The sequence below is a fragment of the Schistocerca americana genome, chromosome 9, assembly GCF_021461395.2.
Source record: "Schistocerca americana isolate TAMUIC-IGC-003095 chromosome 9, iqSchAmer2.1, whole genome shotgun sequence".
NCBI classification, from domain to species: domain Eukaryota; kingdom Metazoa; phylum Arthropoda; class Insecta; order Orthoptera; family Acrididae; genus Schistocerca; species Schistocerca americana.
The window spans coordinates 14,878,596-14,901,302 of NC_060127.1; the positions used below are offsets into that span (position 1 = coordinate 14,878,596).

General features: G+C 45.9%; 1 pseudogene; it reads right to left on the reverse strand.

Moving 5' to 3' along the window:
* Window positions 1–20,835: 20,835 nt before the first annotated feature.
* LOC124551634 lies at window positions 20,836–20,953 on the reverse strand (annotated as a pseudogene).
* Window positions 20,954–22,707: the final 1,754 nt, after the last annotated feature.

Here is a 22,707-nt window from a genome sequence, read left to right on the forward strand (position 1 = left end):
GTCAGCAGCTGAGTACGCCGCTCTTCAGCCTTGAGATTTACAATATGTAAGAAGTAGTGAGGGGCACAGAGAATACAATCAGAATGGCGGGCAAAACAATGTAGACACCAAAAAACAAAAAACACGGAGCCGTTCACGCCTGACGAGAAAACATCACTGACACTAGTTGACACGGCGCACAAAACAGGGATGATGGCGATGGTACACGTTAACAGTGGCGGCGTGTCGGCGAACAAACACTAAACACAGACGAAGGCACACACACGAGACACTAATGGCGATCTTTTCCCTACGTTCTTCCTCTTCTTATATACACGGTTACTAAAACGTGGCATCGTAACCAGAACAAAAGTGTACCACAATATTAAATGGAGCAAGATGTTCGAAATTCTGAGGAAAATAGGAGTAAGCTGTAAGGAAATACGGGTAATATTTGTCACAGAAAACAATGTAGCCAACCCTTGCACACTCGCTGTATGCGTAACATAAGGCGCTGTATGCGTAACAGGCCGAGAAAATCCCAAGCAGTTCGCCAGGAAGTCACGAGAGGGTGTTAGATGCATTCAGCGGCCGCCCATTTCCTCTGCAGGCGTGGGGGAAAATGGTAATAACTCCACTTCTAGGGCGAGTAGAACAATGGTAGCAAAAAAAAAATCGTAATTTTTTGCATTTGACCACCTCCGGCTCCCCTTAACGGAAGTGTATTCAGGTCCTCTTTTCAATTGTGGTGTCCGCGAAAACATGCAATTAGCCGACCGCTGTGGCCGAGCAGTTCTAGGCGCTTCAGTTCGGAACCGCGTTGCTGGAACGGTCGCAGGTTCGAATCCTCCCTTGGGTCTGGATGTGTGTGATGTCCTTAGGTTAGTTAGATTTGAGTAGTTGCAAGTCTAGGGGACCGATGACTTCAGATGTTGAGTCCCATAGTGCTTAGAGGCATTTGAACCATTTGAACACATGCAATTAAAACTAAACTCTGTCCTAACAGGCCACCAAGGCCTAATGGTACCGACCGGCCGCCGTGTCATCCTCAGCCCACAGGCGGCGTCTCTGGATGCGGATATGGAGGGGCACGTGGTCAGCACACCGCTCTCCCAGCTGTATGTCAGTTTACGGAGGCGCTACTTCTCAGTCAAGTGGCTCCTCAGTTTGCCTCACACGGGCTGAGTGCACCCCGCTTGCCAACATCGCTTGGCAGACCGGTTGGTCACCCATCCAAGTGTTACCCCAGCCCGACAGCGCTTAACTTCGGTGATATGACGGGAATCAATGTTACCAGTCCGACAACGCCGTTGGCTAACACATGCAATTAACCAGTCCTAAATTATGAAAGTTTTTTTAATAGCTCTTGCAATCAATATCGAAATAAAGTTACTGGCAAAATAGTAAACTGTACCCAGATTTGTATCAATATTTCACAGTAAATTATTATAGACTTTCAAAGAGCTGTAAAAAGCCACCTTTCAGCCTGTCTGACACTCCGCCATTTTTAGAGCATTGTCTCCTGGACAAAGCCATGCGAACAGCAGCTTTCCAAATTCCCAGCTTTGAGAGTTCCTCATTTCCAGCACTGCTACTGATTGTCTCTGCAACTGGACTCGCCTCGAATGGTCACATGACGTTCTCGTCCTGCCGACTCGTACCCAGGCAAGTAAAAGGTTCAGCTCTCCTAAATACCACCGTTAGGTGGACGAATAACTCACCCACATACTCGTAATGTTACGACTGCCTTCTGTGTAAAACACCACTCGCATCAAAAATCATCATCTGGGACTCTATGTACCATAACTAAATACTTTTTTTTTATTTTCTTTACCTCATGTACTAATTTGAACGAATAGTTTCACAACGACCTGTATGTAGATGCTGCATCGAACCATCAAATAGAAATAGTTCATTTCATTTGTATTGAAAGCACATTTACTGATAGCTTCTATTCGCTTCACTAATCAACCTATAGTAGGAGAAGGTACACGAATCTGCATCGTTGGACTGTTGCATAGTGGACAAGTCTCAGCACTGTAAAACTTTAAAATGGAAATAATGGCTATCGCCAAACTGTATTCAGACTGTGGCTTTTTCTGCTTGGAAGTTTTACCGTTGTACCATCACATGCCATCGGAACTTTCTCATACATTCTGAAATTTTTCCTATGGCTCTTCATTTGCACAGCCTTCCTACTGACTCAACCGTGAAAGCTCTGAAGTTGCAGCATTAATGGCCCCGTATCAGTGAGACCTGCATGTGAGCAGCAACCACAGCCTTATAAAGGCACATTTGCATGCCGTGCGTGAGTTTCCTCGGAAACGCGAGATCTTAATTAAATAATTAATCTCTGACAAATAAATAAAGCCTATGGCACAGAACTACAGCGCTATGCCGCTGATAAAACAAAATACAATTATGACACTCTTATGTTTGATTAAGAAGAAGGAGGTCTTGCAGAACAACTGGTGCGGGAAGTACGCATATTTTATTAACTGGCACACCGCCATATTTGATGTTATACACTCCTGGAAATGGAAAAAAGAACACATTGACACCGGTGTGTCAGACCCACCATACTTCCTCCGGACACTGCGAGAGGGCTGTACAAGCAATGATCACACGCACGGCACAGCGGACACACAAGGAACCGCGGTGTTGGCCGTCGAATGGCGCTAGCTGCGCAGCATTTGTGCACCGCCGCCGTCAGTGTCAGCCAGTTTGCCGTGGCATACGGAGCTCCATCGCAGTCTTTAACACTGGTAGCATGCCGCGACAGCGTGGACGTGAACCGTAAGTGCAGTTGACGGACTTTGAGCGAGGGCGTATAGTGGGCATGCGGGAGGCCGGGTGGACGTACCGCCGAATTGCTCAACACGTGGGGCGTGAGGTCTCCACAGTACATCGATGTTGTCGCCAGTGGTCGGCGGAAGGTGCACGTGCCCGTCGACCTGGGACCGGACCGCAGCGACGCACGGATGCACGCCAGGACCGTAGGATCCTACGCAGTGCCGTAGGGGACCGCACCGCCACTTCCCAGCAAATTAGGGACACTGTTGCTCCTGGGGTATCGGCGAGGACCATTCGCAACCGTCTCCATGAAGCTGGACTACGGTCCCGCACACCGTTAGGCCCTCTTCCGCTCCCGCCCCAACATCCTGCAGCCCGCCTCCAGTGGTGTTGTGACAGGCGTGAATGGAGGGACGAATGGAGACGTGTCGTCTTCAGCGATGAGAGTCGCTTCTGCCTTGGTGCCAATGATGGTCGTATGCGTGTTTGGCGCCGTGCAGGTGAGCGCCACAATCAGGACTGCATACGACCGAGGCACACAGGGCCAACACCCGGCATCATGGTGTGGGGAGCGATCTCCTACACTGGCCGTACACCACTGTTGATCGTCGAGGGGACACTGAATAGTGCACGGTACATCCAAACCGTCATCGAACCCATCGTTTTACCATTCCTAGACCGGCAAGGGAACTTGCTGTTCCAACAGGACAATGCACGTCCGCATGTATCCCGTGCCACCCAACGTGCTCTAGAAGGTGTAAGTCAACTACCCTGGCCAGCAAGATCTCCGGATCTGTCCCCCATTGAGCATGTTTGGGACTGGATGAAGCGTCGTCTCACGCGGTCTGCACGTCCAGCACGAACGCTGGTCCAACTGAGGCGCCAGGTGGAAATGGCATGGCAAGCCGTTCCACAGGACTACATCCAGCATCTCCACGATCGTCTCCATGGGAGAATAGCAGCCTGCATTGCTGCGAAAGGTGGATATACACTGTACTAGTGCCGACATTGTGCATGCTCTGTTGCCTGTGTCTATGTGCCTGTGGTTCTGTCAGTGTGATCATGTGATGTATCTGAACCCAGGAATGTGTCAATAAATTTTTCCCCTTCCTGGGACAATGATTTCACGGTGTTCTTATTTCAATTTCCAGGAGTGTATAAGAACACTGCGAGTTGCAATCTTACTAGGCACTCGATTCTGTAAAGAATTTATATTTATGAAAGTAAGTAGAATTATTTAACTGTAGGCTTATTCGTTGAATATATCCGATTTAACTAACTGTGTAAACTTTTTATGTTTAGTAGACAGTCACCTCTGTACGACGTATTGACATGGCTGGCAAATTATTCTAATATTGAGATTTAGATTTGAGTCCGCACCTACCGCAGCAGTCTTTGGAAACGATTTAAATACGAAGTCCGATTATTTGAATCACATTTCACGGTCAACTACGAATAACACTGCATTTACGAAAAAGCCATTGTCAAGCGTCTGATACCAAGTAATTAAACGTCCACGTTCCAGATAAGCAAATATTAATTACATCCAATCACTATCATACATATACAATAATTAATATTTTATTTTATTTATTTATTTATTTATTTTATAGCCTGTTCAACTCGTTATGCGTGGAGGCAGCTCAAGGTGATGGGACCGGGGGCCGGCGACTCTGCAGCCCCCAGTGAGTATACAATTTGTTAAACAAATAAAACAACAAAGCAGTCTGAACCGTATCATCTTCATCTTTGCCTAAGTGTGGTGTACCGTCTTCCGGAGCCTTGGCTTTGCTCTGCTGCGATTGGTCCGTTTGCTTTTAAATTTCGGAGGGCGCTGCGTTCTAGGGAGAGACCTGCTGACGACGAGAGTTTCGAGTGCTGCTGTCGGAGTGAGACGGGGAGTTAAGTTTCCGGTTGTGTGGCAGCGAAATGTTGCGGGGAAGGTGGTACAACTTCCTGTGAACGCACGTGATTGCTACGAGCGTGTGTACTCGGGACGGCGGCAGTCGTTGTGGACGGGCTGCGTGATAAGGAAGCTCGGCGTGGCAGTTGTTGACGCGGCATGTCTGCGTTGCTATGGAGGAACTGGGGCGACTGACGTAACTCGAGTTGGTGCTGGTTGCAGCCTGTCGCTGAATGCTTGTCTGCCTTCTGGACTAACGGTGAGAATTTCTTGACTAGACGTGTCTCACTCAATTTCTGCCCGTGTCGTCGGGTGTGTTTTGCTCTAAGGTCGTGTGCCATGGTGTTTCGCAATTATAGTAGGCTCAGGCGTGCCCGAAATCCCGATTCAATGATCTGCTGTTATATTGTCAAGTGTAACTATCACTAGAAAAGAGTGTTAACTCTCTGTGCCTTAATAACTGAACCTAAAATACTATCTGACCCAAGTGCAATAACGATCTTGTATTTTACAATTTGTTGAGTGGTATTATTATTTAGTACTGGCCGCCACATTTACGAAGTCGAAGATTTACGGAGGCCAGTGGGCGTCATTAACAGTTCCCGCCTAGATAGGCGTTATATTTTGAACCATGTGTTTCAGTGTTTAGTAATTTTTATTTTATGTGTTATAGAGTGTTGCTGTCATGCCCTATGTGGACGATTCGCCACGTTGCTGAGGTTTCTAGTTGTTCTGCTGGTCTGTGCCATATTGCTAAAGCAGGCAGTCCTATCACAGCTGATTGTAAATTTTTCCTAGTGATAACTTCAACCACACTCAAATATTTATTACTACTGATATTCAGGCCCTTCAGGCCGAGTGGCGACGTCACTACCCCTTTTTGGTTATTAATTTTAACTTGTTAGCTTGTTTCATTTTTTTAAAAAAACCTTTGGTATGTGAATTTGTCTTTTGTTCTTTACTGCTCCTTTGAACGAAGTAAATTAACTGTTGGTTTTGCATTCTTGTAGCATTATCAAAACAGCATTTGTGGTTATATTTGGTTGGTCCTTCTGGCCGAATGATTAAAGTAATTCCTTTCAGTAACTTATTGTATTGGTCAACAATTAATCAAAGGTGTTGGGTCCATCAGACTGTGATTATCTCCTTATGTTGAATCTTAAGGTTGTCACTCTGAGATTACAGGTGTGAATGTTTAGCAGCCCTTCAGGCCTGGAGTTTAAAAATTTTTATTGTGAACATGTTTTTTTTAATGTTTAATAAAATTAAATTGTGTTTGAAACTGTAACCTCATCTGGGTCTACGCTTTCACTCCCTACAGCCTATGAGCTCTGCTTATCTTACGTTTTGGTTAAGTTTTCCCATACCACGACGGATCACAGTTGTGTAAATAAACTTCCCCATACCATCCAAATACACGCAGGAGTGCAGGCTGTAAAAGAAAACAGAGTCGTTACTGTGCTGCCGTAAGCTGTCGCTAACACTCCAGTCTGAACAGATGAAGCGCAAAGCCCCATTAGTAGGGGCTGGATCAAGCAGGCCTGCTACGAGAGGGGCCAGAGACACACCCACAAGCAACACACCGCAAACGCCCTGTAGACAGCGTGTTTTTTGGTCGCCACCGCTGACGAGAGGGCCTCACTCACTCAGTCATCCAGTTTGGCATCTGCTAGAATATGCGCAGAGCGGGTCAAGTTCGTCACAGGCTACGACAGTACATAGTGACTAGATTAGTGACTGTAGTGGGAATAGTTTACCTCAACCATAATTGTACTTTACATCAGTGTGAAAGAGCACTATTACTGATGAGCTTGTTCCACAACACATGGGATCCCTATTCAAGTACGAGCTTCCAGTTCACGTAAATAAAGAACCGTATTACTCCACGTGTGCATTTGTGTTTCAGAAAGATAATATCGACCACCCATAACAACAACCTCTCCCTTGCTTGCTGGCGGTACAAGATCCTACAGTTCCATTCCACATTTCCATCCATTTTAAAAATTTTGTGCAATTGGGCCTGTGGGCTATATTTGAATTTCCCGCTATTTCAAAGTTAGGTTTTTCATTTTCACATTGTTTTAAATGTAGGAGTTGAACAGAATGGACAGTATCTTGCAAGGAGGATATAAGATGAACATCAACAAAAGCAAAACAAGGATAATGGAATGTAGTCGAATTAAGTCGGGTGATGTTGAGGGTATTAGATTAGGAAATGAGACACTTAAAGTAGTAAAGAAGTTTTGCTATTTGGGGAGCAAAATAACTGATGATGGTCGAAGTAGAGAGGATATAAAATGTAGACTGGCAATGGCAAGGAAAGCGTTTCTGAAGAAGAGAAATTTGTTAACATCGAGTATAGATTTAAGTGTCAGGAAGTCGTTTCTGAAAGTATTTGTATGGAGTGTAGCCATGTATGGAAGTGAAACATGGACGATAGAAAGTTTGGACAAGAAGAGAATAGAAGTTTTAGAAATGTGGTGCTACAGAAGAATGCTGATGATTAAATGGGTATTAATCACATAACTACTGAGGAGGTATTGAATAGAATTGGGGAGAAGAGGAGTTTGTGGCACAACTTGACAAGAAGAAGGGACCGGTTGGTAGGACATGTTCTGAGGCATCAAGGGATCAAAAATTTAGCATTGGAGGGCAGCGTGGTGTGTAAAAATCGTAGGAGGAGACCAAGAGATGAATACACTAAGCAGATTCAGAAGGATGTACGTTGCAGTAAGTACTGGGAGATGAAGAAGCTTGCACAGGATAGACTAGCACGGAGAGCTGCATCAAACCAGTCTCAGAACTGAAGACCACAAGGACAACATTAAATGTAGGACAAGTGCGCTCTTCGATATTAAACTTAGGACAAGTGACGTACTTCCGTCATCGCCGACTGTGACGTCAGATAGGAGCAGAAGAACGCAGCAGCACAATTGACCTACAAACACCGAATTGGATCTTTTTTAATTACCCGCCATTTTAAATTTAGGAAACGTACATCATCTTGGATTTTGAGATTTTCTACCATTTTAAAAACTCAGAGCAAATGGGCTCTTCGGTTCTAAACATTGCACAAGAGACCTACTTCTAGTGTGACATCAGAGCAGTGGGAGAAAAACAGAATTTTTTAAATAATTTCTCGCCATTTTACACCTGTGGGATGTGAGCTACGCTCGCCATCTGGAACTGTGTACTTAACACGAGCCACTTACTTCTGCCGTGTTGTCAGCGAGATGGGGGAGTAGTGGGAACGAAATCTGGCAATGTTGCGTGACGTCACTAGGCGAAATCATCAAAAATCTGGCGAGATTGTAGTCTTTTGCAATTCCTCTCTACTAACAGCACATACCCTCTCAAACCATAAAGTTTCTTTTCGTGTCCTCCCCCCCTTCTGATTCTTCTCGTTTTTTGTAAGGCACTATATACACTCTAAGGCAACACACCGTGAAGGAATTATCCGAATGGCATAGAAATGCAGTAGTTAGATGCGATGTACATCTACAGGCAAACAAATGATTACAATTTCAGAAATTTTGGCTGATCTATTTAAGAGAAAGAGCTTCAGAAATTGAGCAAGTTAAAAACGCGTTGGTTCACCTCTGGCACTGTTATTCGGCATGGCACTGATTGACAGAATTGTTGGACGTTCTCCTCAGGGATGTCATACCAAAGTCTGTAGATTGGCGCGTTACATCGTTAAAATCCCGAGCTGGTTCGAGGGCGCTGCCCATAGTGCTTCAAACGTTATAAATTGGGAGACATCTGGCGCCCTTGCTGGCGAAGGTCGGTTTTGGCAAGCATGAAGTCAGTCAGCAGAAACTCTCAGCATGTTCGGGTAGGGCATTATCCCTCTGAAATATAAGCCAAGAGTGCCTTGCGTTGAAGGGCAACAAAACATGTGTCGACGTACCTCTGTCCTGTAAGGGTGCCGTGGTCGACAACCAAAGGGGTCATTCTTTGAAATAATGAAATGGCACCCCAGCCCATCACACCTGGTTGTCAGGCCGTATGGCAGGCGAGAGTCAGGCTGTCTCCCATCGCTGTCCGGAGCGTCTCCAGACAAGTCTTCACTGGTCATCGGGGCTCAGTTTGAAGCGGGGCTCATCACTGAAGACAATTCTACTCCAGTGAATGATATTCAAGGCCAAACACGTGTCTGGACAGCAGCTCGTGGTCTCGCGGTCGCGTTGCCGGTTCCAGAGCACGGGATCCTGGGTTTGATTCCTGGCAGGGTCAGGGTTTTACACCTGCCTCGAGATGACTGGGTGTTTGTGTTGTCCTCATCATTTCATCGTTCATGAAAGTGTCGAGACTGGACTGAGCAAAGGTTGGGAATTTGTACGGGCGCTGATAACCGCGCAGTTGAGCGCCCCACAAACCAAACATCATCATCACGTGTCTGCACACGTCTTGGACAGTGCTGGGATACCAACCCTACTGTCGTCTGTCATACAGTCCCAACAACCAGCAGTGATCGTTTGGGGTGCCATTTCTTTTCATGGCAGGACGCTTTTGGTTGTCATCGTCGGTACCTCTGCAGCACAGCAGTACGTCGACGATATTCTACACCCCATTTTTTGCCCTTCATGGCAAGCCCATTTTGTTGCCCTTCATGGCAAACCATCCTTGGCTTACATTTCAGGAATATAATACACGTCTGCACACGGCCATAGTTTCTACTGCTTGTCTTCACGCTACCAAAACCCTACCCTGGCCAGCGCAGCGAGGTCTCCAGATCTCTCCCCAATTGAGAAGATGTGAAGCATTATGGGCAGATACCTCCAACCAGATAGGGATTTTAACGATATAATGCGTCAGCTGATCAGAATTTGGGACTATATACCCCCAAGAGGACATCCAGCAACTCTATCAATCAATGCCAAGCCTAATAACTGGTTTCACAAGGGCCACAGGTGGAACAATGCGCTATTGGCTTGCTCAGTTTGTGAATCTCTTTCTACAGGGTAAATCATCCAGTTTTTCTGGAATTGTAATCATTTGTTCGTCTGTATATGTACATCACACCTACCAACTTTCATGTTACTGCGTAACTCGTTCGTGGTGCGTCTTTCTTTTTTTTTTTATTTGCCGTAGAATGTATCACATCGTTGTGTACCACCAAATCGAGGCGTTAAAAAAAGTATGTCTATGGCTTAAGATGGCTTGTTCGTTATAATTGTACAACACCAGGTAATAGGACCTTACTAGCTGCCGCTCTCTTTGACAAAGGCATATTACCCTCTGTTCATCTGAGATGTACTGCCGTAGCTGTTTGAGCTCGTATATCTTGTGATGCATGAGAGGACGGAGAGGATGTGGTCTCACCAGGCGGCTGCACCACCCTACTTCTATGTTAATGTCTAAGCGACGGACACATTCTTCGTTGGATTGGAAGGGAATGACGTTTCTCGTTCCACATGAGTGCTAAATCCTACTTCCACACATTTCTTTTCTATAATGTTAAATGAAAACGCACGAAACCCCAGCTGAAACTGAAAAGCAACTGCTTTTCACACTGTGCGGCAATGGCCAGTTGTAATGTATGTAACAGCACTGGCGGCATCCACTTACAGCTGCCACCATAGGCTTAAGTTGTAGCTACCAAGTGTAACTAGTTTACGTCAATACAATACCAAATATTCATTTTGTTCCATTCATTTCTTCCGTCAAGAGAACTCTGTTTGGTGCCCGCCACCCCTATTCAATTTTGAGCCGGAAGGCTTAGAACAATTTGCATAACGCAATTCTTATTAGCACTTTTTTTTTTACATAGAATACTTGACGGTACAGTGTCTTTCTATGGCATGGATTCCGAAAACGCCGATCGTGCGAAACTCAACTCGCACTCTCCTTACATATATCGATCAGGTGGATATAGTACTTCTTTAATTACTTTTGAATACATTATGGGAGAAGCAGTGATCAATGTCTTACAAATATTTACTATTGAAAATAGTCTTTATCATGATTTATTTATCAAGGTGACCGGTTTCGACCACTACTGTGGTCATCTTCAGACCATTGAGTAGGAACTACTCAGTAGTGATTCTCCAACAGAAAGAGGTTCCTACTCAATGGTCAGAAGATGACCACAGTAGTGGTCGAAACCGGTCACCTTGATAAATAAATCGTGATAAAGACTGTTTTTAATAGTAAATAGTACTTCTTTAGTTACGGAAAGCATTCGACTCAGTACTACAACAAGGTTTATTAACAAAAGTATGAGCGTATGGGGGTGTCGGACGATATTTCTGACCATTAATGCGGCTTTCTTCGTGGGAAGGGCGCAGCACGTTATTTGGAATAGGGAGTCATCGACAGTGGTAGAAGTAAGCCAGGTGTGCTCCAGGAACACGTGTTGAGACCTTCGTTGGTCATCTTCCTCTTCAGTGATCTGGCAGACAAGCCAGAGCACGGAGGGTACTCTGTGCCCCTCTTTTGAATATATTGTAATCCAGCCAGTTATTTTGTATTTGAAAATTTTGAAAAAAAAGTATTATTGTTTTTAATGAATTTTTATATCATATTCCGTACGTTTTAAATTTTTCTGTTCACTTAACCCAAAAATTTAAGTGTCAGTAGTATATGTCTATATCCCAATGAATGTCACATTCAGTATTTCCAGGCTCAGGACCTAAATTACACAACCATATCTGTTTAAAAAATACGTTGAGAGTAAAAGTCGACAACAACGAACGAAATCTGCATTTCTCAAATTTTGTGTGGACTCATAAATTTGGTAGTACACATTATTGAAAGTACAGTATATTGATTTTGCTGAGAGTCTGCTAAAAGTTATTTACAGCCTCTGGATCCTACTCCCACATCAGTACCTCTTTAAAAAGTATGTTGTTAACATAATTCGAGAACAATCAATGTGTTTTGATTTTTGATTTTTTAGGGTGGGCATAAGTCCCCCCCCCCCCCCCCGGTAATGTGGGTTATGGAAAATGGTATAATTGGGGTAATATCCTCAGGCACTTTTCAGATGATGCATTCATCTATAAGTACTGTCTGAAAAATGCTGCACAGATATCGAGTCACATCTTGATACAATCTCAAAATGGTGTAGATCTTGGCATCTTCTTTTAAATTTCGAGAAATGTGCAATTCACAAAACGTTTAAAACTAATAGCCTATGACTACCATATCAATGAGTAATAATTCGAATCAGCAAACCCGTACAAATACGTAGCTATAACATTTTGTAAGGATATGAAACGGAATGATGACATACAAAGGGCGCTCAAAAAGTGTTGCACAGTCGTCTCTGATTTTTTTATTTCTTGCAGGAGGAGAATGAAATTTTTTTTAACATACTTCGAACATTTAGCTACAAGTAGGTATATAAAAGTATTTTCTCTTATTTACAGGTGAGCCATAATGGACCGTGAAGTAGATGTCAGGCTGCAACAACGTTCGGTGATGGAGTTCCTCTTCAAGACCGGCTATGACTCAGCCACATCGATTCACAGGAAGTTGCTCCCTGTTTATGGAGAGGACACAGTGCATCGCAGCAGTATCCAACGGTGGTTACAGAGATTTAAAGAAGGTGATTTCTCTCTACTGGACAATACACGATGTGGCAGACCATCGATGGTAGTGAGCGATTCGAATAATGAGACCATTGATCAAATCACCCAAAATGACATATGTGTGACGACACGACATCTTGCTGAAATGACTCGTTTGTCATTGAGTAGTGTGGTATCACTGGTACAGTCACTAGGGTACAGAAAAATCTGTGTACGTTGGGTGCCTAGACTATTGACAATATAAGTGAAAACGATGAGGAAGAATGTGTGCGAGGGTCTCATGAAGAGCTTTACTGAACAGTGGAAACAGTGTTTTGACAGCGTCATTACCCAGGATGAAAAATGGTTGTTTTTATCCAAACCTGAGAGCAAAACCCAATCCATGGAGTGGCGTCATCCAGCTTCCCCTCAGAAGAAGAAACCAAGACTTTCACGAACAGCAGGCAGAAAGGTGATGGCCTCCTTCTTCTGGGATCAGTGGCTCCACAATTAACAAGGACCATTACTGTTTGTCACTGGACAAAGTGCAACGTCCCATCAAGACCCACAGACCACAGCTTCAGGGTCAGCTCATCAGAGTACACCATGACAATACCAAACCCAGTACAGCCCTTATGACACAGGAGAAAATCAAGAAAATGGTTTGGGAATTGTTCCTCATTCTCCCTACAGTCCAGACTTGGCTCCATCTGATTTTTACCTTCTTGGTCGTCTGAATGCCCACCTGCGCGGTAAAACATTTGATAGTGAGAAAGACCTTATTTCCTGTGTCAAGCGATGGTGTAAAAGTCAATCCCCAGAAATTTACCAAAGTGCATTTACATCATGGAAGAACGTTGGGCCAGGTGAGTCACAGCTGATGGACCCTACACTGAGTAGACTCAATGTATCGCTAAATGTTCCAAGTATGTTCACAAAAATTTCGTTCTTCTCTCGCAAAAAAAAAAAAAAAAAAAAAAAAAAATAGAGACGACCTTGCACAACTTTTTGAACGCCCTTTGTAGAATCAGTCATAGATTCGTTGGCAGGACTGTCGGAAAATGCTGGCAGTCTACAATGGAGACTGCTTACAAATCGTTCGGGTCATCTTAGAATACTGCTCACTTGTGTGGAACCCACACGAGATAGCAGTAACTGGGTTTATTGAACGCATAGAAAGCATAGGGGAACCAATAACCGCAGGTTTGTTTGACTCTTATGACAGCATCATGATAGCTGCTGAAAAAACTGATTGTGCAGGCTCTTGAAAAGGGCTGCAAATTATCACACAGTATAAAGTGAAGAATCGAGAGATGGTATTCAGCTTCCTGTGTATCCCTTATGTATCGATCTTAAAGGCAAGATAAGTCCAATTACAGCATTCCCAGAGGCGTTTAAGCAGTCATTCCTCCGCACTCGACATGCTACTGAAGTGAGAAGGAGCCCTAAACATGTGAGTCTTCTACCATGGTCTTCGGATGCACGTAAATTCGGATACAGATATAACTCATAAATATGGTTTATTTCCCCCACTTTCTCGATACTTCACTTAGGAGTTTGTGGGATAAGTTCTGTTTTAATGCAAAAAAGTGAATATATGTACCTTACCTTTATCTCTGAACTCCTCTTGTTTTCGGCTGGCTGTTCAACTATTTCCGAACTCCACTCCGACTCAGTCTTGCCAAGTACATGATCGAACAGCGCTCTGTATCCACTTTCTTTGTAAACACGCCACAGCTCCTCAGGTGTGTGCAGGCCGCGCTGGAAGTCTCCCAGGTGATGCAGCTCGGCGCCCATCTCCAGAAGCGCAGCCACTGCCCTCCAGCGCCGGCGTTCCGCGGCGTAGCGCAGTGGCGTCCAGTGCAGCAGCCCGTCCTCCGCACCCATCGCCTCAGACACCGCATCCTCGACAACCCCTGTCCCTGAAGCGTCCGCCAACTGCGAGTCAGCCGCCTCCCATCCAGCTCCTGCGGTCCTCCCTTTCTCGACCGACCTCGCCACCTCATCCACATCGGACACTGCCTCCACCTCCACTGCCTCCCGTGCCACTTCTGCTGGCACTGATGCCACCCCCATCATCTCCAGTCGTTCCACAAGCAGCCGCAGCAGTGAAGAGTCACGACTGTACGCTGGTACCAGATGCAGTGAGTTGCGTCCCACCGCATCCTCCTCTGCAGGGTCTGCACCCTTTTCTAGCAGCGATTTCACCTCACTCTCACTGCCATTCACCACGGCCATCAGCAGGGGTCGGCCTCTACTCGCCATTCGGTCGAAGGACTCGACAAAGAAATCCAGCCCACTGTCAGAAAGACCTTTACAGTACAGACGATTACGCAGGCCGTCTGTATCGTCATAAAAGCACAACTTGGCTAAGAAGTACTCGGCAAAGGTCCTATGTACGAAAACTGGCTTGTCGTCAATGAATTGGTAAACGATACCAGCCTTCAAGAGCTCGTCTCTATCCGTGGAAGAGAACTGTGCAGGGCGGGGTACCTCCAAATTGGGAAGCAAGTCTGACATCGCAAGAAACCCCAACTGTTTCTCGTGCTCTCGGCGTTCCCTCTCGACCTTTTCCTTCTTCCCAGCTACAGATAAACTATCACACCACTTCTCTTCAAACACTCTTCTGAATTTCCTTTCAAAAAAAGCTTCATACAGGCTCACAATGTCATGTACCACAATTCCACTCTCCAATGATTCTGCATACATTCTTGAGAGCAAAGGAATCTTCAGCAGGTCCCTAACCACATTAGTAAGGCCTGTCTCTGACCGGGACCACCCATGGAAATCGCGAAGTTGGTCTTCGCTGAATGCAGGCAGTGAGTGTGCCAGAACTCCCAGGGCAGCCTCGAGGCGGCCCGTCACAGATGGTCGAGTTGTCACCAGCAGCTTTCCCCGGCGTGGAGCTAACTCCTGCAGAGCCTGTAAGCACTTGTCCCCGTAATCCGGGCAGATCTCATCGAAGCCGTCCACCATGCAGATGATACGGGGATACTCCAGCAGACAGTGCTGAAGAAGTGAGCGTTCCAGTACGCCCAGGTTTCCCTCGTTGTGCACCACTCCAAACAAGATATCCTTAGTGGCTTCGACTCCGCTGCGACAACTGTCAAAGACTACCGAGTACTTCAATAAATCGATTCTCAAGATCCACCATGATGGACACTGGCGTTTTAGCTGGCTGGCCATATCCAGCAACATAGTAGATTTCCCTACACCTGGTTTCCCTTCAACGACATCTCGATCTCTCAAGCCATTCACAGTTTGCAATAGGCTTCGCGATTCCTCTTCAATGTACGGTCGAATTTTCGCACTACCTCTATGCAGGAACAGAATTTCCCATCCGTCATTTACATAACTTAAAACATACACAAGTATGTCTGTATGTTTACTGCATATCATCTGAACTGCAGAACGATCGATGTTGTTAGCAACGACAAGGAGAGGCCAAACTACGTACGAAGCACTGAGGCAATTATCAAGCTCTTGAAAGTTGACAGTATTCTCCACAACTGAACTGTTGGTCAAGATCCTGTAGGATATTTCATCCGTGATGCACACATCCTTGTCTCCAAGGCACGAGAAAAATTCTTCTCTGACACGCATACGAAACCTGAGCTGTCTGGAAATGTGTTTCACCGGTAGTGGGTCCAAGACTTGTCCCATCCTCACAGGGTCTGACAGTTGCGATAGAGCAACTAATGCTTCAGGTTTCCCATCCAGCATCGCCTTAAGACTTGCAGTGTCACAGAGATCTTCCAGGCAGCATACATGTTGTTCACTATTCAGTTTGATAGTGACATCTATGAGCTCCTTCCAGCTGTCTTCACAAATATCGCCTGATTTGCAAGTATCCAGAAACGAGTCATCCCCCTTGTACGATATTATGACCAGGCGGCGCTTGGGTCCAACCAGTTGCCCCATGCAAAGTAGAGTGTCGTAGCTGTGTTCCGCATCGTCAACAAGAACCTGCAAGAAAAGGGATAGTATGATACATCTGTTCTTGTTGCCAATTTGGTTTCTTCTACAACCTGATTGGTTAAAATAATATTGTATAACATCTCAACACTATATGTATCTGAGTGGTGTTTACTCCGTTGTACATGTGTGACAGAACAGACATCACTCGTGATGGTACAGCTGGTATATACGTGTAAACATCAGATGTAGGAAGGGGAAAGAGAAGGAAAGAGAAAGGTTGAGTTGGAAAGCATTCCGGCCACCTGCACAGCGCATTGTGGTAATGCAATGGCTAAAGTTGAAAATTTGTACCAGATCAGGACTCGAACCCGGATTTGCCACTTCTCGTAAGCCGTTGCCTTAGTATTCCGAGATCCACAGTATCAACAGTGTGTCGAGAATCCCAAATTTCAGGCATTACCTCTCACAAAGACAACGCAGTGGCCGATGGCCTTCGCTTAACGACCGAGAGTAGTGGGCTTTGTGTATGGTTGTCAGTGCTGACAGACAAGCAACACTGCGCGAAATAACGACAGAAATCAATGAGAGACGTAAGGCTAATGTATCCGTAACGACATTGCGATGAAACTGGCGTTAATGGGCTGTGGCAGCAGACAACCGTAGAGAGTGATTTTGCTAACAGCACATCGCCTACGGCGCCTCTCCTCAGCTCGTGACCACATCGGTTGGTCTCTGAACGACTGTAAAACTGTGGCCAGTCTGTTGCATCCCGCTTTCAGCTGGTCTGAGCTGGTGGTAGGGCTCGAGTGTGGCGCACACCCCACGAAGGCATGGACCCAGGTCGTCAACGAGGTGCTGCGCAAGTTGGTGGTGGCTGCCTAATGGTGTGGGTTGTGTTTACATGGAATGGACCGGGTCCCTCGGTGCAACTCAACCGATCATTGACTGGAAATGGTTAAGTTCGGCTACCTGAAGACAATTTGCACCCATACATGGACTTCAAACAACAACGACAGAATTTTTATAGATGAAAATGCGTTATGTCACTGGTCTACAGTTGTTTGCGGTTGGTTTGAAGAACATTCTGAACAATTCGAGAGGATGATTTGGCCACTCAGATCGCTCTACATGAATCCCATTGGACATTTATGGGACATAACTGAGAGGTCAATTTGTGCACAAAATCCTGCATCGCCGAATCTTTCTGAATTACGGCGGCTATAAAGGCAACATGGCTCAATATTTCTGGGGGAGACTTCCAACGACTTGATGAGTCCATGCCACGTCGATTTGCGGCACTACTCCGCGTGAAAAGAGGCCCGACACGATATTGGGAGATACCCAATGTCTTTTGTTAACTCAGTGTATGTAATTAGAGGGTCGGTTGAGCCTTACACCAAATGTGGTATGAAAATCTAACTGAGGTCGTTGGCATATACTTTTTAGCCTGTAATCTGGTTCACTTGTGCCGCGTTACATCAGTACAGTCAGTGTCATTACGTATACTCTAACACAAAAAAATGACACAGCATGACGGAATTGTAAGAATGGGACTGAAGTCGGTAGATGTGATGTAAGTGTACAGACAAACAAATTATTACAGTTTCAGAAAAATTCGGTGCTTTTTTTCAACAGAAAGAGCTTTACAAACTGGCAAAGTTCTCGTTGGTCCCCCTCTGCTCCTTCTGCAGCCAGTTATTGAGCTTGGCATTGACTGATAGAGTTGTTGGATGCTCTCTTGAGGAATATGGTGCCACATTTGTCCAATTGGCGAATTAGATCGGCAAAATCCCGTGATGGTTGGAGGGACCTACCCATAATATTCCAAAAGTTCTCCATTGGGGAGAGATCTGGCTAATTATTTCGAAGCAGGACATATCAACGAAGACAATTCTGCTCTAGTCCATGAGTTTCAGGCTGAATGTGGTGGACACCACTGCAAATGGGCTTGTTGGTGAATGGAGGTCAACGGTAGTCGGCTCAAGGGGCACCGTGATGTCAGGCCCCCTTACTGTCAGCCGCCTGTTAATGGTCCTTGCGATCACAGAAGCACCACTTCCAAGTCGGGTCGACGATAACGAACAATTCGGAGCTCTGGATACCCCTCTGACGACTGTTCCGTCCTCTCATTCTATCATCTCTTTAGGTCGAACGTTTCCTTCTTGACGCAGTGTTCAGCCATGATTCACCCACTGCTGCCAACATCGTCGAATAATGGCATCGCTCCTCTTCAAATGTAGAGCGATTCGCTGTCCACCCCCAAATGATTTCTTTGAGCCCAACCCCACACGTGCTCTCTCAAATTCTGAATTCTAACATCTGCGTACTTTGTCCATGCACCTGTCTGTGAGGCATAGTTCCTGTCGAACTGAATATTTGGAATGCCATTCACTACATGCTCCGATATCTATGTATTTACTATCCTTGCCAGCTGTATGGTGAAACTGCAATGCAGCATCACACATTCTTCCATCGGCCGCCAGTGTTTACATGTTTGCATTTACCATCGATACATGTATGAATATCAACTTGTGACCAGTTTGCATAACTCCTTCGTGGTGCATCGCCTTTCTCTTTTTTTTAGTTTCGCCACCTCTCTTTCAAGGCGTGCCCTCTTCTGCGTACATTTCGTACACTCATGAGCTGACGAATAAAGGATGTGAGAATGAGGCCACTATCCACGTAGTGGAGTAGTGTGCTCTTGCTGCAATTCTGATAGATGTACTATTGGATGTCTCGCGCTACATAAAGACAGAGTTCGTGAAAACAATAGAAGAAGCTGCATTGACAGTTAAAGTTTTGGGGAAGATTGAGTTTTTTCCACTCTGAAGTCTCATACTGCAGGTGTGGACGATTGGGGCACATGCAAAGATGATGTAGCACTCCCTGATGTAATAGATGTGGGGGATTCCGGAACAACTGAGCCTGATTGAGGGGAACGGCAGTTGTGTGGGAGGAGGGGAAAGGGTAGGTAAGGGCTGGAAGCAGAAATGGAAGCTGGGCCACCTTGGTCTCTGCCCAGTGCTCCCAGTTAGTAAGATGACGGCTAATGAGCATGAAAGAGGTAGAACTGTGTGTGACTGGAGAGGTAAAGGGCGAGTTGAGAATACTTTTTACTGGATATGGGATCACAGGTATCTGTAATCAGTCGTGGGTTGCTCAGGCTTAAGATTATGAACCCATCAAGATGCGAGATATGTAAAGTGTTTGGATGTAGAATACGTACACCGTGCTCTGCTATGGGTAGATTTTGCGATAAACTGGAACAGCTTCCAGACATGTATTTCCTTGTTCTCGCAGTAGATTGCCTAGTACCACACTGCGAAATCAGCTCCAAATCTTCAGCCATAATTGTCTTCCTTTTCCCTCGGAGAGAGAGGAGTGGGGTAAGTTGGAAAATTCCTACTCCACTCCACTTCAGTAAAAAATTTATTCTACCACCCTTTGCTGGTAACGGTCGAGTTTTTTCCGCAGTGCGGTGTCATGGGCTGGTTTCCGGTGGCAGGCTTTAAGAGACTACCGCTTCCTCCAATGCCTCCCCTTCCTCTACTTTCAAACTGGGAATCGGGGTACCGTGTCAAAGATTTTCGCCGTCTTGTGAGCAATGTCAATACTGGCAGGAGCATAAACCGTGGATCAACACTTAGGGCATACGATATCCTTCGATGCAGGAAAGATTCCCTCAGTTTCCTTCAGTTCCATATTCTCTGACAGGGCTCTGCAAGAATAATGGGTTCGCTGACAATTTGGCGATGCGAGCCATCTGAAGTATTCCGTGCGGAATGTTACCTGGGAGACCGGCCTTGGAGCACCATGTTGGATTTCCCAGGCCTGTGGGGTGTCGGTTGTGACAGGATACTCTTAGGATGGACAAAACCAAATTCTGGTGGCTAACGGAAACCGCCCCAAATGATCATGCAAATTAATGCAAAACAAGGATAAAAAAATGAAATGATCGTGTGGTATTGATGGCTGGGAGGCCCGTTCCGGGGAAGTTCGGCCACTGAGTTGCAAGTCTTATTTCAGGTGATGCCACATTGGGCGACATGCATGCCGGTAACGATGAGATGATGATGAGCACCACACAACGCCCAGTCCACGAGTGGTGGAAATCTGCAACCCAGCCAGGAAAGGTACCTGGGCCTGATGTATTTTACCACTCAACTAAGCAGGCGGACTGGAAACAAGGATACTGTCGCGCAACGGGAAACGCCTTATTCAAATATTAATAGGGGTAACCTAATTACACATGAAATAAATGGTTACTACATCACTCGCATCGATATATTAATGGTCGGAGGGATCTTTTCGCTATGAATGGAAACAAATGGACACTGTAACAATTAGATTTATTGACTTCGAACATGAAAATTACCCATTGACATCTTAAAAGAACCAGGAACAGTCGCATAAGGGAACAGAACTCAGAGTATAACTTCAGCTCAGGTGGGCGGGGAGTATAAAACACTGTTATGTTAATACCTCACCGACACAGTCAGTGACTGCGTGAATTGTTAATTAACTAAACTAAAATCCGCCCGAACAGGTCATGTAGGTCCAACGGTACCGACCGGCCGCAGTGTCATCCTCAATACACAGGTGTCAATGGAGATGGATATTAAGGGGCATCTGCTCAGCACGCCGTATGTCAGTTTACGAGACCGGAGTCGCTACTTCTCTATCAAGTAGCTCCTCAGTTTGCTTCTCAAGGGCTGAGTGCACCCCGCTTGCCAACAGCGCTCGGCAGACCAGATGGTCACCCATCCTAGTGCTATCCCAGACCGACAGCGCTTAACTTCGGTGATCTGACGGGAACCGATGTTGCCACTGCGGCAAGACCGTTGGCTGATTTCGATGAAGAGTAATAAAAACACAAGATGGACACCCAGAATTGGTGTATACCTCAGGTTGGTGTATGGTGAAAAATAGAGGAAACTGGGTAGGGTCACTTCTGAGTGTCGGCTTTCACAGAAAGAGACCATGCCAGGAAAATTTATTTCTACTTGATACCGTTTCAAGATCTACATGAAACTACCAGAGGTTTGGCTACCGACAGAGGCTGCTTTTGTCAGCGTAACTACTTGTCATACTCTGTTGCAGCCCTATCTACGTTGCAAGGTTCCTGGCTAACCAGTTGCCTCGTGACTGGGGGCTCTTGAAGCCCCACTTATTGACAGCATGATGTGTGTCACAGAGGAAGGAGATCAGCTCAGTCACGGTGCTATGTGTGCTGGCGCTGATGACCGCGCAATTGAGCGCCCCACAAATCAAATATCATCATCATCATCACCACCATGTGTGCTCTCCAGAGCCTTTGTTTTTGCGGTATTTACGATAACCTGTGCTCAAATTTTCTGGCGTGGCAAATCAGTTAAACATTGCTTCAACTATTGTGGACATAACCAGCACCCGCCAGCTGTGTCAGATGGAGTACCTGACATCCCGAACTGGGACTGATAAGATACACTCTCATGAGAAGACGAAACGCCAGATGAGTCGGAAGTGGAAGACAGTTAAATAGCTAGTGTTAACTGCCGTAAGTACTGCTTCAATCCAGCGCCGAACTAGACTGTTTGACAGCATGCACTGAGTGACAAAAAAGGTTAGGGAACTGGAAGGAATATACACTATTGGTCATTAAAATTGCTACACCACGAAGATGACGTGCTACAGACGCGAAATTTAACCGACAGGAAGAAGGTGTTGTGATATGCAAATGATTAGCTTTCCAGAGCATTCACACAAGGTTGGCGCCGGTGGCGACACTTACAACGTCCTGACATGAGGAAAGTTTCCAACCGATCTCTCATAGACAAACAGCAGTTGACCGGTGTTGCCTGGTGAAACGTTGTTGTGATGCCTCGTGTAAGGAGGAGAAATGCGTACCATCACGTTTCCTACTTTGATAACGGTCGGATTGTAGCCTATCGCGATTGCGGTTTATCGTATCGCGACATTGCTGCTCGCGTTGGTCGACATCCAATGACTGTTAGCAGAATATGGAATCGGTGGGTTCAGGAGGGTAATACGGAACGCCGTGCTGGATTCCAACAGCCTCGTATCACTAGCAGTCAAAATGACAGGCATCTTATCCACATGGCTGTAACGGATCGTGCAGCCACGTCTCGATCCCTGAGTCAACAGATGGGGACGTTTGCAAGACAACAACCATCTGCCGAACAGTTCGATGACGTTTGCAGCAGCATGGACTATCAGCTCGGAGACCATAGCTGCGGTTACCCTTGACGCTGCATCACAGACAGGAGCGCCTGCGATGGTGTACTCAACGATGAACCTGGGTGCACGAATGGCATAACGTCCTTTTTTCGGATGAATCCAGGTTCTGTTTACAGCATCATGATGGTCGCATCCGTGTTTGGTGACATCGCGGTGAACGCACATTGGAAGCGTGTATTCGTCATCGCCATACTGGCGTATCACCCGGCGTGATGGTATGGGGTGTCATTGGTTACACGTCTCGGTGACCTCTTGTTCGCATTGACGGCACTTTGAACAGTGGATGTTACATTTCAGATGTGTTACGACCCGTGGCTCTACCCTTAATTCGATCCCTGTGAAATCCTACATTTCAGCAGGATA